This window comes from Rhinoderma darwinii, chromosome 1 (genome assembly GCF_050947455.1).
Source record: "Rhinoderma darwinii isolate aRhiDar2 chromosome 1, aRhiDar2.hap1, whole genome shotgun sequence".
NCBI classification, from domain to species: Eukaryota; Metazoa; Chordata; class Amphibia; order Anura; family Rhinodermatidae; genus Rhinoderma; species Rhinoderma darwinii.
In genome coordinates this window covers 158,142,509-158,160,857 of record NC_134687.1, presented here as the reverse complement: position 1 = coordinate 158,160,857, position 18,349 = coordinate 158,142,509, and positions in this window count along the sequence as shown.

Here is an 18,349-nt window from a genome sequence, read left to right as displayed (position 1 = left end):
GCAGGGAACTGCCATTCAACTGCGCAAGCGTGACCGGCTTAGAGCACCGCTAATCCAGACAGAACCATTGGCAAAGGGCTATATAAACAACGGAACCACAGGGAAAATAGTAAGTGAATATAGACAAAAACAATAGAATGCATTGGAAAACCATTAGGCCGGGTTCCCACGGGACGGATACGCTGCGTAAAAATCACGCAGCGTGTCCGACCTGGAACCCGCAGGACATTCCGTCCGAAAAATCGCACCACATTGCGATTTTTCGGCCAGAAATTCCGCTGCTGGGCAAAGCCGTTCATACTTACCCCCGCCCTCCTCCGGCCTCCATGGAAGACGTTTCAGGCCACGTGATGCTGCAGCCTGTGATGATTGGCTGAAGCGGTCACATGGGATGCAACGTCATCCCAGGAGGCCAGACTGCAGGAAGAAGGAGGGCATTTTGGGTAAGTATGATTTATTTTTTCCGGCGTAGTGATTTTTGCGGCGTAAACGATCAGCGTCATTCACTCCTCTCCATTCATTTACTCAGCGCATAGGGATCCTGTTAGATCCTTATGTGCTGTCTTATACTAACACGTTAACGATACTGAAGTGTTTAGACCGTGAATAGACATTCCACGGGATGTCTATTCACAATCTCTGCACTTCGTTACTCTGTCTGTGGTAGTTACAGCAGAGGACGCGTAATCTCGCGAGATCTCGCTGTAAATGACAGGTTACAGAGCTTTGCTCTGCTATAACTACCACAAAAACAGTAACGAAGTGCACAGATTGTGAATAGACAACCCGTGGAATGTCTATTCACTGTCTAAACACTTCAGTATCGTTAATGTGTTAGTATAAGACAGCACATACTGATCTAGCAGGATCCCTATGCGCTGTGTAAATGAATGGAGAGGAGTGCATGACGCTGATTGGTCATGTCCATGTCATGTTTCTATTGGGGAATTGATACGGTCCTCTCAGTATCTGTAATGACAGGGATAGGGAAACAGACAAGTGAGCCCCAATCTACCCGCCACTCAGTCCCTGCCTACTTGCAACGACCTGCCCTAGGCGACGGGGTACAACTGGGCGACGGTCCCTACACTCAGTAAGTGCACGACAGACAACCAGACAAGGAAACACAGAACAAAGGGAAACGGGGCAGTTGCCCACGGCAACACCGTGAGCAACAAGAGTAGTAAACGAGCCGAGTCAAACCAGGAGTGTACGAGGTACCAAACGCAGAGCAGAAGAGTAGTCAGTAAGCCAGGGTCAATACGAAGCAAGGACAAGTAGTTCAAGAAGCTGCAGCAGGGCCAGGAAACCAACAGAGAAGAATCACAAGCAAGGAGGAACAGGAAAGGCAGGTATAAATAGACAGAGGGCGGGAGCTAGCTCCGTCTGGCCAGGCTGTGATAGGCTCTCCCACTCCTAAGCCTGCCATCCTGAGTGGTGGAAGATGGAGTCAGTCTCACAGACATAGAAGCAGGTGCAGACTGATTACCTATGGGCGTGGATACAGAAGCTGTGCCTGGCAGATCCTTAATAGTATCATTATAACCCGTTCTTCGGGTTTTAACTTTGTGAACTCTCCTAATTAATCTGATGCTTCTTTACTCACCTTAGCTCATTCAGTGTTGTCCAGCGATGTTTACATAGCTGCCTGAAGCTCCCATTGATGCTGTATGCATCATTTCCATTGGTCGCGCCGTTACTATGGGGCCATCCCTGTCTGTGGGCGTCAGTAACTGACGTCTCAGTCACCGATTGGTTCAGGTCCAACCAACGCGATCAATGTAGGTGGGGCTATAGCCGTATAAGGCTCTATGGTTTTTCTGGCGGGCGCTTAGACCAGTCATCAGTGTCTAGTGCACGCCGTTGAATCGAAACACTTCAGCATAATATGTGCCGAGCGGCAGCACGTTAGAATTTACGCCGGAAACTCAATCTCGCAGCATAATATGTGCTGACCGGCAGTTAGACAGATCAAGGCAATTTATACCCCTGAGGACGCTCCTATATGTTTATAGAGGCGCAGAAACGCGTTGGGAATCTTGCTTGTTTGTGGCAACGAGACAAACTAGTATTTATTCATTAAGTTTATGGAGTGTTGTAGCGATGGGCTAATCATGGTTAAACTGTCTTAGACACTTTAAACTTAGTGTTTCAGTCTTTGGCTCTCGTCTACACTCCATAAGGGTATGTTCACACGATGAGTGGCTTTTACGTCTGAAAAGACAGACTGTTTTCAGGAGAAAACAGCTGCCTCGTTTCAGACGTAAAAGCTCCTCCTCGTAATATGCGAGGCGTCTTTGACATTTGTAAATCTTGAGCTGCCCTTCATTGAGTTCAATGAAGAACGGCTCAAATTACGTTGCAAAGAAGTGCCCTGCACTTCTTTGCCGAGGCAGTCAATTTACGCGTCGTCGTTTGACAGCTGTCAAACGACGACGCGTAAATTACAGGTCGTCTGCACAGTACGTCGGCAAACCCATTCAAATGAATGGGCAGATGTTTGCCGACGTATTGTAGCCCTATTTTCAGACGTAAAACAAGGCATAATACGCCTCGTTTACGCCTGAAAATAGGTCGTGTGAACCCAGCCTTAAGCATCTATGATCTGCGTTGCCAACGCCTGTATTCAGATCCTTGGCAACCAGTGCCCTATTTTTTACATTAATTCTCTAATAAATTGTATTTTTAAACGTTTAGACAGGCAGTGTATTTTAACGTTTTTGGATACATGCGACTCTTTGATCACTTTTTATTCCAATTTTTGCTAGGCAAGGTGAGCAATTCTGTAATTTTAAGTTATTTTTACAGCATTCACTGCGCAGGTTACATAACATAATATTTTTATAGTTCAGATGCGGCAATACCAAATATGTATGGTTTATTAAATTTTTTCAATAATAAAGGACTTGAGAAGGGAAAAAGGGCGATTTGTTTTATTGCTTAAAACTTATTTTTTTCACTTTTTTTTTAGTCCCACTAGGGGACTTGAAGGTCCAACTGTTTGATTGCTGTTCTAATACATTGCACTGCCTGTGTAGAGCAATGCATTAGAACTGTCAGTCGTTCACTGACAACAAGCAGATTAGGCTCCGCCTCCAGACGGGGCCTAATAGTCTACCATAATTGGTAGACCAGGAGGCCATTGTTAGGCCTCCTGTTGCCATAGCAGCCGTCGGCACCCCCACAACCGCGTCGCAGGGGTGCCAATTTGCTGCAAACTGCTTAAATGCAGCGGTCGCTTTGACCGCTACATTTAAGGGGTTAATGGCGGGGATTGGAGCTAATTTCGGTCCCCACCATTATAGCAGGTTGTCAACTGTAACATACAGCTGACACCCACGGCTGATGGCACGGGCTCAGCTTCTGAGCCTGTGCCATCCATTTGTCGTAAGTATACGACAAATTGCGGGGACCACTAAGTTTCCATGACGTATACTTACAACAAATGTCGGAAAGGGGTTAATGCGCCATTAATTATAGGACACTGTACATATGAAAAAGGGTTCACATGGCATGAGATAATAAAAAAATTAATAAACATGAGCCTAATGAATGACAGACTGGTACAGAAGGAAAGAGAACTCTGCCTGTAAGGGTTTACAATCAATAAGGAAAGGGGGAAGGAGGCAGGAGGTTAGAGTGGAAGCAGTTCATCCGGTAGAGTAGTGGCAGCAGGCTTATGGCAGGTTGTACGTTTTTCTGAAGAGGTGCGTTTACTGGAGACCACTTGAAGATGATGATGTGCGGAGTAGATAACAGGAGAGCAAAGCAGAAGGTCTTGTGAGGACCAGAGATTACGTGTGTGGAGGTATCGGGAGATTAGGGCAGAGATGTATAAAGGGGACAGGTTGTGGACAGCCTTATATGTCATTGTTAATATTTTGAGCTTATTTCGCTGGACAATGGGTAGCCAGTGACGGGATTGGTAGAGGGGAGAGGCAGAGGTGTAACCAGGTGAGAGGTAGATTAACCTGAAGGGTGGATTAAAGGGGTGCAAGAGTGTTAGAAGGAGAGGCCACGGAGATGGCTGCTGCAGTAGTCTAGGCGGGAGATGATGAAGACATGTACTAGCATTTTTGTTGTCTCGAGGTTGATGAAAGTGCGGAGTTGAGAAATGTTTTTGAGGCAGGGGCGGCAAAATATGGTAAGGTCTTGGATGTGCAGTTTGAAGAACAGGGCGGAATTAAAGGTTTTCCTAATGTACCCGACTTGTGAGACTGGGGTAAGTGTGGAGCCATTAATTTTGTTTTTTCCCTTTTGAGTTTAATGAAGCGGGAGGAAAACAAGCAGGATATAGGTGTTAGACACACTGTGATGCCAAAGGATGAAATAATTGGAACAGGAGGGAGTGGTTGACTGTGTCAAAGGCAGAGGTTACCCAGGTAATTATTTAACTGCCTTGAAGTAATATCTGGTGTCAAGGATTTCACTATTTACATGCTTCTTTTATCATCAAGTCCAGGTTTTTCATTTGCCACAAGCTGCACATAAGGAACTCACAACAGCAGCTGCTACTGACACCTAGGCAATGAAGCCAAATGGATCAACGCAAAAGACAAACTCACAAAGGAATTCTCAACTGTAACAATAAAGGTTAGTGAGTCCTATATTTTATCAGGTAGGTGCAAGCAGTAGTTCTTACCTTACGCAAGTGTTAAACCAAAGGTTTTAATTGGTTACTCGGCCTATCTATGGAGAGATGACCAGATGGGATATGGAGTGACCCAGACATCTATAAAGGGCTATCTATGATTTCTACACCACGACAGATGTAAGTGCATCATCATTCCAACCGATTTCTCTACGTTATGTTCAAAATGTTTACATTAATTTCCCAGGGAAGTCCACCACAGCCATGACTTATTAACCACCACTAAGCGTGGTACAGGCATCTGGTGCAGCCCATATAGCATGTTTCTCTACATCAGACCACACTTTTTATTTTTTATATAGATTCTGTATTTCAAGTTTTTCTAGAGGTGGGAAGAACCATGCAGAAAGGCAGGGATAGGGAACGGCAGTAGCATTTTTCAGTAAATATCTCTGTGAATAGAAGTTATCTTGGTTTTTTTGTGGTTCAAGTATTTTATGGTGAATTTTTCATAGAGGAAAAGAAAATTAAAGATCATCAACATATCAAGGGCTCATTACAATGTACAAATGGGTATCCCCAAAAGCAAGATATACATGTAACTTCTACAATTGCATAGTCTTATCCACCTGTTACATTACAAAATGAATGTTACCAGCATTACAAACTCAAACTCTGTGTAAGTTATGCATCTCGGCTATAAAGTAATATCCAACTGCCTATATAGAAAGAAAATTAAAAAAGACCAAATAAACATAGGACCTAAAAGAAAGTTGGATTCAGGAACAAGGGAGTGTAACCAACTGGTGCCAGATCAATCCATATATGGAGAGTGACGTCAGGGGCTCCTCTGTGGCATTATCTACAGAGGGCATTGCATACATGGGGCACGAACTGGGGGCCTAAAAAAAATTGACAAATTAAATTTATCCATTTTTAAAATTGAAGCAAAACCGGTCACAACCGTCCGTTAAAAAACGGAGACACGGCCCAGAACGGATGCAAAACGGTCGAGAAAACGGTTAGGCTCTATTCACAAGACAGGGCCCAGGAGTTGGCCGATAAAAACGGCCGTTTTGGTTCGTTATTCTCGACGGCTTTGTATCCGTTTTTCACTGTCTGTTTAAAAATCTGATGAATTTAATTTGTACATTTTTTTTGCTCCCAATCCACTAAAAACACCCACCGGAAGGTCACATGATCACCCAGTCACCATTTTCTCTTGTTTTCAGAGTATAGAGAGCTTTGTCTGATCCCTCAACTTCTTTGCATTGGTTTCTCGCTTTTTCTCTGCTATGTTTAACTTGGTACCATGTCCTCACCATTAAACCGTGTACTGCAGCTTTGGCTGATTTCTCTGCAATTCGGACAGCAACCGCAGATGTTGAACGAAGATCTGAGCAGGGTTCAGAAGGTAACGGGGCTCTGCGAGAGAGCAGTGATAGGATAAATAGAAGGAGAAAGGCCACTGTTTTAGGTGAGGGGGGACAGAAGTCAGATGAAGGGGCTCTTTATGGGGTCAGAATGTGCCCGGAGCTCTATGAGGGTGACCGACAGGGATTACAAAAGATGGCAAGGGGGCACAGAAAGTGGCAGGGGGTGTAGGGAAAATTGAAGAGGATTTTTAACTTTATTTGTGGTGGGGTCACAGATGGTGGGAGAGGCTCTGTGTCATGGCCGCGGGCCGTCAGGCTCACTCACATCCTGACGGCTGCAGCCACGGATCTGTGAGCGCTGGCCCCCATTTCCTCCTCAGGAGACGCCTGCGCTCACTTCTGCTTCTCGGCCGGGTCCCGTAGGGTCGTGCCCGCTCTTAAAGGGCCAGCGCACGCACTTGAGTTTAAGTACCAAATTAGCCCATGAGCACCCTGGACTATAAGAAGGGCTCTGCCCCTTTCTGCATTGCCTGAGCTTTGTTGTCGTTACCCTAGTCTGTCTTTACAAATGGTCTCCTAAGTGTTTTCCAGTTCCCAGTGTTTGTATTGAGTTGGAGTCGTGCTGAGCTGAGTACCACGCCTGTCCTGCTGCACCACGCCTGGTGCCGGCCTGCTACCTAGTCCCAGCCGAGCCTGTCTTGTTACTGTCTGAGCTACCACAGGTACACCTATACGAACTATAGACTGTGACCTGTGTCCTGTTGTCTAGCTGCCATACTGTTAAGGCGGTACGGGCTAGTGGGTCCACGTACCCGACGTGACAGTAAGCTCAGGTAATGGACCCCGCTGGTCAATCCAAAACCATGATGACGTAACAAGAGATGCGGACGGATATGCTAAACCTCCGGTCTCGACAGGACCAACTCCGCCAGGCATTGAACATTATTGCACATCGGCTGCCGTTCCTCCTCCTACACCTCCTGGCAGTACAGATCCTCCGACTACACCTCCTGGTAGTGCTGATCCCCAATTTTTATTTTTTTTTGCCGCTACCTCACTGCTGATGGAGACACGAAGACCTGCCGTGGATTTTTGAACCAGTGCCAGATGCACTTTAGCCTGTATGCAAGAGCATTTTCGACTGTTGGCGCAAGGGTCGTTTTCATCGTCTCTCTCCTCACTGGCAGGGCCCTTGCATGGGCGAACCCTATCTGGGAGAGACAAGGACCAGAGACCCTGTGACTTCCCGGGGTTCCTATGGACATTTCGCACGCTGTTTGGGGAGCATGGACGAGACTCGTCTGCAGTCGCCTCCTTACTGAACCTACACCAGGGAGACACTTCCGTATGCGAGTACGCCATCCACTTCCGCACCCTGGCGGGAGAATTGTTGTGGAACAATGAGGCCCTGGTGGCTACATTCTGGCAGGGACTGTCTCCTGAAATTAAGGACGAGCTTGCCGCCCGAGATCTGCCGTCTGCCCTGGATGACCTCATCCTTCCGGCCACCCGGATTGATATAAGGATCCGAGAACGGTTCCAAGAGGCTCGTCGGGATGCAAGACTCCCTAGCCCGGTTCCTACTTTGCTGCAACCCCTGCTGTCCTCAGATGCTGATCCGCCAAAGGAGTCTGTGAGGACGGACCAGTTTAAGATGTCTATCCAGGAGCGACAACGCAGACACACCTCGGGACTCTGTCTCTATTGCGGCCTCGGAGGCCATCTTGTGCGTCTGTGCCCCCAAAAGCCCCAGAGCCTAGAGTTGGTGGGAGAGACAACCCTGGGTGAAGGACTTTTGTCTAAATTGTCCATTCCCGTGACCATGGTGTCCGGCGAAAAAACGCATTGGGTTTCTGCTTATCTGGACTCTGGATTCGCTGCTAATTTCATTTTATAGAGACCTGGTGGATCTTCTCCAGTTGCCCACAACCACTCTGGAGAGGCCTTTAATGGTTGCATCGGTGAATGGAGTATCTCTGCCAGACCAGGTTGTAGCTGTGACCAAGCCACAGAGGCTCCAAGTGGGAGCCAACATTCCGAGCTCCTCTCGTTCTTTGTCCTGGCTAAAGCCGTCAACCCTGTGCTGCTGGGCCAGCCCTGGCTCCGACTACATGCCACAGTCTTGGAATGGAATTCTGGAGAGATTCTCCAGTGGGGTCCACAGTGTCTCAACCGTTGCCTGGTACAGATTAATCCGGCTCTGCCTCAGTCCTTGGCAGGATTGCCTTGTAATTATTCCACATTCTCGGATGTCTTCAGCAAGAAAGAGGTGGAGACGCTGCCCCCACACTGGGTGTATGACTGTCCTATCGAGCTGATTCCTGGTGCATCCATTCCCCGTGGTAGGGTATATCCTCTCTTCTTACCAGAGACTCAGTTCATGTCCACCTATGTTAAGGAGAACTTGGAGAGTGGCTTCATACAGAAGTCTTCCTCCCCTGCAGGAGCCAGGTTCTTCTTTGTCAAGAAAAAGGATGATTCTCTGCGTCCCTGCATCGACTACCAGGGTCTCAACCAGATCACGGTAAAAAATAGATGTCCATTGCCAAGGAGCCAAGATTTTTTCGAAGCTAGACCTGCGTGGGGCTTACAACCTAATCCGGATTCGCCGGGGTGACAAATGGAAAACTGCATTTAACACTCGTGACGGACACTATGAATATCTAGTAATGCCCCTTGGCCCCTGTAATGCTCCCGCAGTCTTCCAAGAGTTCGTTAATGACATCTTCCGTAACCTCTATAATTCTGTTTTAGTCTATCTTGATGACATCTTGATTTTTTTTCTCCGGATCCGATGACTCATCAGAGACATGTCCGTCAAGTTTTGCTGCAGTTAAGGGAGAATCGCCTGTACACCAAGTTGGAGAAGTGTGTGTTTGACATAAATGCTCTACCCTTCCTGGGCTACATAATCTCGGATCTAGGCCTCAAGATGGATCCTGAGAAGGTAAAGGCCGTCCTGGAATGGCCACGCCCTCAAGGCTTGAGGTCCAAACAGCGCTTCCTGGGATTCGCTAATTTCTACAGACCGTTCATTCCAAACTTCTCCTCACTGACATCTCCTATCTCTACCCTCACCAAGAAAGGCATGAATGGTAAGGTGTGGACTCCTGAGGCGGAATCCGCATTTAATAGCCTGAAGAGTGCCTTCACATCAGCCTCTATCCTCCATAATCCAGATGTATCTAGACAGTTCTCGTTGGAGGTGGACGTCTCCTCTGTCGGTGCTAGTGCACTCCTATTCCAGAGAGGTTCCAAGGGCAAGACTATGGTATGTGGCTATTACTCTAGACTATTCTCTTCCGCAGAACACAACTACTCGATTGGGGATCGGGAGTTACTTGCCATCAAATTGCTCTGGAGGAGTGGAGACATCTACTAGAGGGCGCAGTTCATCCCTTGATATTCACGGACCACAAGACCGTCACCTATCTCCAAACGGCCCAACGACTGAATCCCCATCAAGCCAGGTGGTCGCTGTTCTTTGCCCGGGTCCAGTTTGAGCTCCACTACCATCCGGCCGACAAGAATGTGAGGGCCGATGCCTTGTCCAGGTCATACGAGACAGAGGACACTATGGAGTCTCCACAGAATATCATTGATCCATCCTGCATCATCCCTGTCAACTCTCTGCAAGTTAGAGACATTCCTCCGGGGAGGACTTTTGTGCATCTGGCAGACAAAAGAAGAATCCTCCGCTTGGGACACAGTTCCAAACTGGCAGGTCACACGGGTGCCCATAAGACCCGAGACCTGATTGCTCGTGAGTTCTGGTGGCCCACACTGCCCAAAGACATCACGGACTTTGTCTCCTCCTGCACGGTGAGCGCAGTAAATAAAGTTTCCCACTCCAAACTGGCTGGCCTGCTCCAGCCGATGCCTGTGCCCGATGCCCCCTGGCAACATATTGCTATGGAAATTTGTCACGGACCTGCCTCCCTCTGCTGGATGCAGTACGGTCTGGGTGGTGGTGGACCGATTCTCAGAGATGGCTCATTTTGTTCCACTGACCAGCCTACCTTCTGCTTCCCGACTGGCCAATCTCTTCGTCCAACACATCTTCCGTCTGCACGGCTTGCCTCTGCATATTGTGTCGGATCGGGGGGTTCAGTTCACCTTAAAGTTCTGGAGAGCCCTCTGCGGACTTCTCAGTGTGAAGTTGGCCTTTTCCTCAGCCTACCATCCCCAGTCCAATAGTCAAGTCGAGAGAATAAATCCCATTATGGAGAACTATCTATTACACTTTATCTCCAGGCAGCACGATGACTGCTTCCTTGGGCTGAGTTCTCCTACAAAAAGCACACTAGTGAGTCCACCACCTCCAGGCCATTCTTCATTGACTACGGCCAACACCCACGAATACCTCACCCTGTTTCCACTACGTCCCAGGTACCTGCAGCTGACTCTACTTCAGGGACTTTCTACAAATCTGGCAGCAGACCCGATCTTCTATTCTGCTGGCGGTCGACCGCATGAAAAGAAAGGCAGGCACAAGAAGACGAGAGCCTCCCCAGTTCTTCCAGGCACTAAGGTTTGGCTGTCCCCTAAGAATATCCGGCTGAGGGTGCCATCGTAGAAGTTTGCTCCCGGGTTCCTCGGACCCTTCAAGATTTTGCAACAAATCAACCCTGTCTCCTACAAGCTTCGGCTGCCTCCTACCCTCAAGATCCCCAACTCCTTCCATGTCTCCCTTCTGAAACCTGTGGTCCTGAAACGCTACTCCAAGATTCCTAGTCCTGCAGTGGCTCCCAGCGGTTCATCAGATACTTTTGAGGTTAAGGAGATCCTGGACACCAAGAGAGTGGGTGGAAGAACCTTTTATTTGGTGGGTTAGAGAGAGTTTGGTCCTGAAGAGAGGTCCTGGGAGCCAGAGGAGAACCTTAGTGCTCCTACCTTTCTCTCTCGCTCTGGCCCCAAGAGGAGGGGGCGTAAGGGGATACTGTCATGCCCATGGCCACGAGCCGTCAGGCTCACTCACCTCCTGACGGCCGCAGCCATGGATCTGTGAGCGCTTGCCCCCATCTCCTCCGGAGACGCCAGCGCTCACTTCCGCTTCTCTCGGCCGGGGCCCGTAGGGTGCGCTCGCACGCTCGTGCCCACTTTTAAAGGGCCAGCGCACGCACCTGAGTTTAAGTACCAAATTAGCCCATGAGCACCCTGGACTATAAGAATCGCTCTGCCCCTTTCTGCATTGCCTGAGCTTTGTTGTCGTTACCCTAGTCTGTCTTTGCAAATGGTCTCCTGAGTGTTTTCCAGTTCCCAGTGTTTCCCGTTCCTGCTACCTGTATCCCGTGCTACCCTGGTCCAAGTGCCGTCTTGAGTCGGAGTCCTGCTGCGCTGAGTACCACGCCTTTCCTTCTGCACAACGCTTAGTCCCAGCCGAGCCTGTCTTGTTACTGTCTGAGCTACCACAGGTACACCTATAGACTGTGACCTGTGTCCTGTTGGCCAGCTGCCATACTGTCAAGGTGGTACGGCCTAGTGGGTCCACGTACCCAAAAGGGCACTCTGTGGGAGGAGGGGGAGAGGGGCATAGAAGGAGGCAGAGGTTAAGTGGGGGGCCAGGGGGGAGAGAGTAGGTGAAAGCAGGGCCGTATTTAGAGTTCATGCTGCCCTATGCACGTTTAGTGCTAATGCCCCCTAGAAGTCCCAAAGTTACGGAAACAGCGTAGCTCGTTGACATTGCGGCTCCAGCGCTGGACCCAGAAAAGGTAAGTATAATAATTGCTTTGCATTTTTACGTGTTACTAATTATTATTATTTTTTTATTATTTTTTTTACAGGATTGGTTGTTGGACTACTTTGGATTCGAGGACTACTTAGATTACGGCGTTTTTTTTATTCTCAATAAAATGGTTAACGAGGGTTGTGTTTTTTTTTTTTAGTTCATTAAAATATATTTTAGGAGCGGAATCACCGGCCAGAGCATCGGCAGCGCTCTGGCCGGGGATTCTGCTCCAGGAGGATTGACTGACGTCACTGTCCATATGTGGATCGTGACGCCAGGGGTTCCTTCAGGAGCAGAATCCCCGGCCAGAGCGTCGCAACGCTCTGACAAGTGATTCTGCTCCAGGAGCCCCTGACGTCGCTGTCCATATATGAATAGTGATGCCAAAGGCTCCTTCAGGAGCAGAGTCACCAGCCAGACCTTCAGCAACACTCTGGCCGGGGATTCCGCTCCACGGAGGAACCCCTGACATCACTGTCCATATAGGGACTGTCCATATAGGGACAGTGATGTGAGGGGCTCTCTCTAGGAGCAGGATTCCATGCCTGAGCGTTCCCGACACTCTGGCCTGGGATTCCGGCAGTGACATCAAGGGCTTCCCTAGGTTCAGCGCTTAAAGCAGCGCTGTGCTCTGGGAGTCCTGTTGGCCAGAATCAGTTTTTAACCGGCGTCACAAGAATTGATTCCTGAAAAACGTCCGTTAAAAACTGATCTATTGAGTTCTATGGGGGCTGTCTGGCTGTGAAAATGGCCAAAAATAGGACATGTCCTATTTTTTGACGGCCATGTGAATACAGCCATAGAACTACATTTTTCTGAAAACGGCAGTGTGACAGCCGTTAAAAAAACGTCTGTCACACGGCCGTTTTTTCCCTGTCGTGTGAATGTAGCCTTATACTACCTCTGAAAGTGGGGAAAATACATCTAACAAATATTTTTTTAAGTTTAGGAAAAGTCCAGAGAATATGTAGTCGGGATTCCGACTGACCACAATGCCTACAACAACTTTTAGATGTACCTGGGCAGATAAAACTTAATTTTACGGGAGTATAATTCCATCTCAAAAGTGTATTCATGGCTACTTCATAATGCGTTACACATTTAAATATTTTAGTCGTGAATTTAGTAGCTTTTTACCACGGTGTAGTGGTAAAGGTTTGTGTATGCTTTTTCTCCCAGGTCAGAATAGGCTGGTTTTTACAAAGTCAGTCTTCCAATCCATCGTGTCATATATTGGTCTCAACAATTTCAACGAGTCTTTAGAGGGAATCTGAAACAAGTGAACGATATGGTGGTTTACCTTGGGGTAGTAATGTTATTGGAGTCCCATAAAATTTTTAATTCTTGTGCGACAGATCAAAGATGTGTCTTTGATCAGTCGCACTAAGTTTTCTTGGCCGACCACTGCGGCTACCGTCCTTAACGTTTCCCGTTTCTTTGTGCTTCTTCAAAAGAGCTTCAAAAGAGCAGTCTGCTATGAAATCTTTGCCTGGGAGAGACGTTGTAGCTGTGCTCAGTCCTGCCATTGTGGACCTGTGACCTGAAACCGTCTTCCACAACCTCACCTTTGTAGCAGAGTTTGGTTGTTCCTCATCCAGTTTTAAGCCTCCTACACAGCTGTTTCTGTTACAGTTAATGACTGTGTTTCAATTTCCATATGAAAATGATGATCATTATAACCTGTTTGGTATAATTGGTCAATCATGCAGCTGACTATAATCCAACAAAATCCATGACTTTGTGCAAGTGTACCTGGAAGAATTGATGCTGTTTTGAAGGCAAAGGGTGGTCACACCAAATATTGATTTCTCTCTTGTTCATTCACTTCATATTTTGCTAATTGATAAAAAAACAAATTATTACACTTCTATTTTTGAAAGCATTCTTCAATGACATTAGAGCAAAGTTATACCATAACTGATTTTGTCCAACTATCAGGTAAAATTTTTCCCGTTGTGACATGTCTATGGAACACAACAGCACAAAAAAAATCATCCAGGTTGGCTATTTGTTGGACATGATTGTTTAAAACATGCTGTTCTTGGGCATGTTAGTCAGTGACAAATGTCCATTCATAATAATGAGACTCCTGTCACGATCTGTGGGATTGTGGACCCACTGGGCCGTACCGCCATAGCGGGATAGCAGCTGACCAAATAGGGTACCACGACAAAGTCTATAGTCCGAGCACAAGGGTACCTGTGGTAGTTCAGACAGTAGTAACGGCTAGGCTCAGATGGGACCTTGGTAGCAGACACCAGGCGCGGTGTAACACAACAGGCGTGGACGCAAGCAGCACAAGACTCCAACTCTTCATGGACACAAAACCAGGTATAGCACAGGATACAGGTAGCAGGGCACAGGAACACTGGTAACCGGAAAACAACCCACGGGTGCCAGTACAGTGATGCGGAAGTGAGCGCCGGCATCTCTCAGGAGGGAGGAAAGTTAGAACGAGGGTCCGCGGCTGTGTTATAGCCCACATTTAAAGTTGACTTTCAAGGTGCAGGGTGCCATAGGATCAGTGGCGGATCATCATTAGGGCAGTTCGGGCAGCCACCCGAACCGCACGGGGCCCCCTCATGCCTAGTGGCGTCGCTAGCACCAAAGGGGGCCCGATGCTAGCGCCAGCCACATTCATTTGTATCGGAGTCCTCAAGAGTCCCATACAAATTAATATTATAGGCTGCAGGCCACGTTACGCTTGCAGCCTATAAGGCGCTGGGAAGACTCCCTGCACAGGTCGGCGTGATGAAGTACTGCATCACGCCGGTCTGCGCATGCGTCTAGTTCGGAGGATTCACATGTGTCCAGCTGGAGCGGCTACCACGGGGCAAGGTAAGTAAAATATATATATATTTTTTAGGTGGGGTAGCGCTGTGTATATATTCAAGGAGGGAGGGAGTGCTCCGTGACACTATATACAAGGGGGGAGTGCTGGGTGGCCCTATATACAAGGGGGAGGTTAGCGCTGTCTGGGCCTATATACAAGGCGGAGGGATGTGCTGTGTGGGCCTGTATACAAGGGGGAGGGGAGCGCTTTGTGGGCCTATATACAAGGGGAAGGGGAGCACTGTGTGGCACCATATACAAAGGGGGGAGTACTCTGTGATACTATATACAAGGGGGGGAGTTCTCCGTTACACTATATACAAGGGGGGGGAGTGCTGTGTGACCCTATATAGAAGAGGGGAGGGGAGCGCTGTGTGGCACTATATACAAAGGGGGAGCGCTGTGTGCATTATATGCAAGGGGGAGCGCTATGTGGCACTATATGCAAGGGGGAGCGCTATGTGGCACTATATGCAAGGGGGAGAGCTATGTGGCCCTATATACAAGGGGGGCGCTAAGTGGCCCTATATGAGAGGGGGAGTGCTGTGTGGCCCTATATACAAAAGGGGGAGCACTGTGTGACACTATATACAAGAGGGGAGCGCTCTGTGACACTATGTACAAAGGGGGAGTGCTGTGTAGCACTATATACAAGGGGGGCTGTGTAGCGCTATCCACAGCGGTATGTGTGTGGTGCTCTTTACAGGTGGCTCTGTGGCGCTATTTACAAGAGGGGGAGGGCTGTGTGGTGCTCTCTACAGTGGGGCTGTATGGCGCTATCTATAAGGGGCTGTGTGTAACGCTCTCTACGGGGGGATGTGTGTGGTGCTAGCTATAGGGGGATGTGTGATATCTACAGGGGGCTGTATGTGGCACTATCTATGGGGGGGTGTAATATCTACAGGGGCTGTGTGTGGCACTATGTACAGGGGGCTGTGTGTATGTGGTGTTTTACAGTGTATGGTATTATTATATTCAGGCGCGCAGTGTTTGGTGCTATTATATTTAGGGTCACAGTATGTGGCACCATGATAATTTTATTTTCGTTTATAGGTGTGGAAATGTTGGAAAAGTGAGGAGCCGAAGACATCTGAGTGGCAAATTCTGCAGAAATGGGTCATGGCCGGGAGAAGTCGTCATGAGCTCTGGACCGGATGGAGAAGAAAAGAGGAAAAAAACTACTAGAATCTGAGACGTCGTCACCTGTGAGTCACTAGATTTATAAAGAATCTGTCACCTCTCCTGACATGTTTATTATAGGAAATCCTTGTATTTCACAAAGTCTTTCTACAGTCCAGGACTGATAGACAATTCCCCTTGTCAGTAGCATGTGTCCCAGCACAGTGTGATACTTTCAGTATGTAGGGACACAGCCCTGTGACAAGGGGAATCGTAACACCCATTTGTTAATGCTTGCCCAAAAAGGTAGTGTTAAAAATAGTTACAGGGCGGTGGTGTGGAAGGGGGCCCAAGTTTGGGTAACAGCCCAGGGCCTATGGTCTACTTAAAGAGGCTCTGTCACCACATTATAAGTGGCCTATATTGTACATAATGTGATCGGTGCTGTAATGTACATTACAGCAGTGTTTTTTATTTAGAAAAACGATCATTTTTTACGGAGTTATTACCTATATTAGCTTTATGCTAATGAGTTTCTCAATGGACAACTGGGCGTGTTTTACTTTTTGACCAAGTGGGCGTTGTGGAGAGAAGTGTATGATGCTGACCAATCAGCGTCATACACGTCTCTCCATTCATTTACTCTGCACATAGCGATATAGCTATATCGCTATGTGCAGCCACATACACAAACGCTAACATTACTGCAGTATCCTGACTATGAATATAAATTACCTCCAGCCAGGAGGTGATGTGTATTCAGAATCCTGACAGGCGTATAGCAGGTGTAGTCTCGCGAGATCTCGCTGTGCTGTGCTGTAAATCACAGAGACGTGCAGAGAAGTGCTCTGGATTCTGAATACACATCACGTCCTGGCTGGAGTTAATGTATATTCATAGTCAGGACACTGCAGTAATGTTATAGTGTGTTTTTGAGGCTGCACATAGCGATATAGCTATATCGCTATCTGCAGTGTAAATGAATGGAGAGAAGTGTATGACGCTGATTGGTCACTGATTTGTCAGCGTCATACATTCCTCTGTACAACGCCCACTTGGCCAAAAAGTAAAACACGCCCAGTTGTCCATTGAGAAACTCATTAGCATAACGCTAATATAGGTCATAACTCCGTCAAAAATTATCGTTTTTCTAAATAAAAAAACACTCCTGTAATCTACATTACAGTGCCGATCACATCATGTACAATATAGGCCACTTATAATGTGGTGACAGAGCCTCTTTCCGACTTCATAGGATGACAAGCTAGTTATACTCTTGGGCTCGTCATTTATCAACAAGTAGCCTTTCCTCTAAGGCCTCGTGCACGCTTCCGACACCGTTTACACGACCGTTTTTGACGGATCCGTGTGCCCGGTTTAGCGGCCATGTACACTCCCGTGTGCACTCCGTGTTTCCGAGCGCCGAGCATGGTACTGTCCAGGGTGCTGAAAGAGTTAATGGGCTGCACTGATCGGCGGTAACTCTTTCAGCACCCTAGACAGTACCATTCTCGGCGCTCGGAAAATACAATTTTAATGAAATAAAAAAAATTAAAAAATAAGTTCATACTTACTTTCCTCCTGTCCGGCCTCCAGCGATGACGTTTCATCCATGTTACCGCTGCAGCCAATCACAGGCTGTAGTGGCGGTCACGCACGTCAGGATGATGTCAGAAGGCCGGCCTCCAGGGATGACACTTCATCCCACGTGACCACCTCTGCAGCCAATCACAGGCTGCAGCGGCCTCTGCAGCCAATCACAGGCTGTTGCGTCAGAAAGGAAGGTCGGACTGGAGGAAGAAGAGGGACTCGTCACCAAGACAACGACCGGGTACGTATGAACTGCTTTTTATTTTATTTTTAATCAGCAGCCTCTTTTCTCTATCAGTGATTGATAGAGACAAGTGGCTGCCGATTTAGTGTCATATTTTTGTAATGTATTTCTGCCCGCCCAGCCGTTGCTAGGCAACGGCTCCTTCACACAGGAACGGCACACGGATGCCTTCCGTGTGCCTTCAGTTTTTTTGACGGTCCCATTGACTTGCATGGGCCTCACGGTCACAGAATCTCGGACCAAAGTAGGACATGCTCTACTTTGGATCGGAACGGAGCAACGGGACCGTCAAAAATGCTTTAGTGTGCATGGCCCCATTGAAATGAATGGGTCAGGGTGCTAGCCGTGAGAAAAACGGCTAGCACCCTGAAGAAAAACACTGAAGTGGGCATGAGGCCTAATGTTTATGGCTCTTTTTTGCTTACTTTCCTTTTTGATTACCTTTGACCAGCCAAACTTACCTTTTTAGAGCAGCTGTGTAAATGGTTTAATCAGTCCAGCGTTTACACTACAGTAGTGTATTTAGCATAAACTACAAAGGAGACTTGCAGATTTTTACAGCAGCAGATACATTTGTGGTTTTCTACGTTTCTAATGCTAATATTGTCTTCTTCTAGCTTAGCTTTATATAAAATTATTAAATCTGTCTACATAAGGCCCCATGTACTCTGCCGTGGCCACAGAGTCTGTTCGGCAGTGCTCAGAGGTAGTATGGCAGTGTGGAGCATTGGTACAGAGCCGCATAGCCTCCATGTGCTCTGATACAGGGTCTGTTGAATGCCATACATATAGAGATGTTTTCCCTTTGAAGCAATGCATCCAGAGCCCAGTGCACTAAAATGTGAGCTCTCTTCCAGCTCCATTTTGTA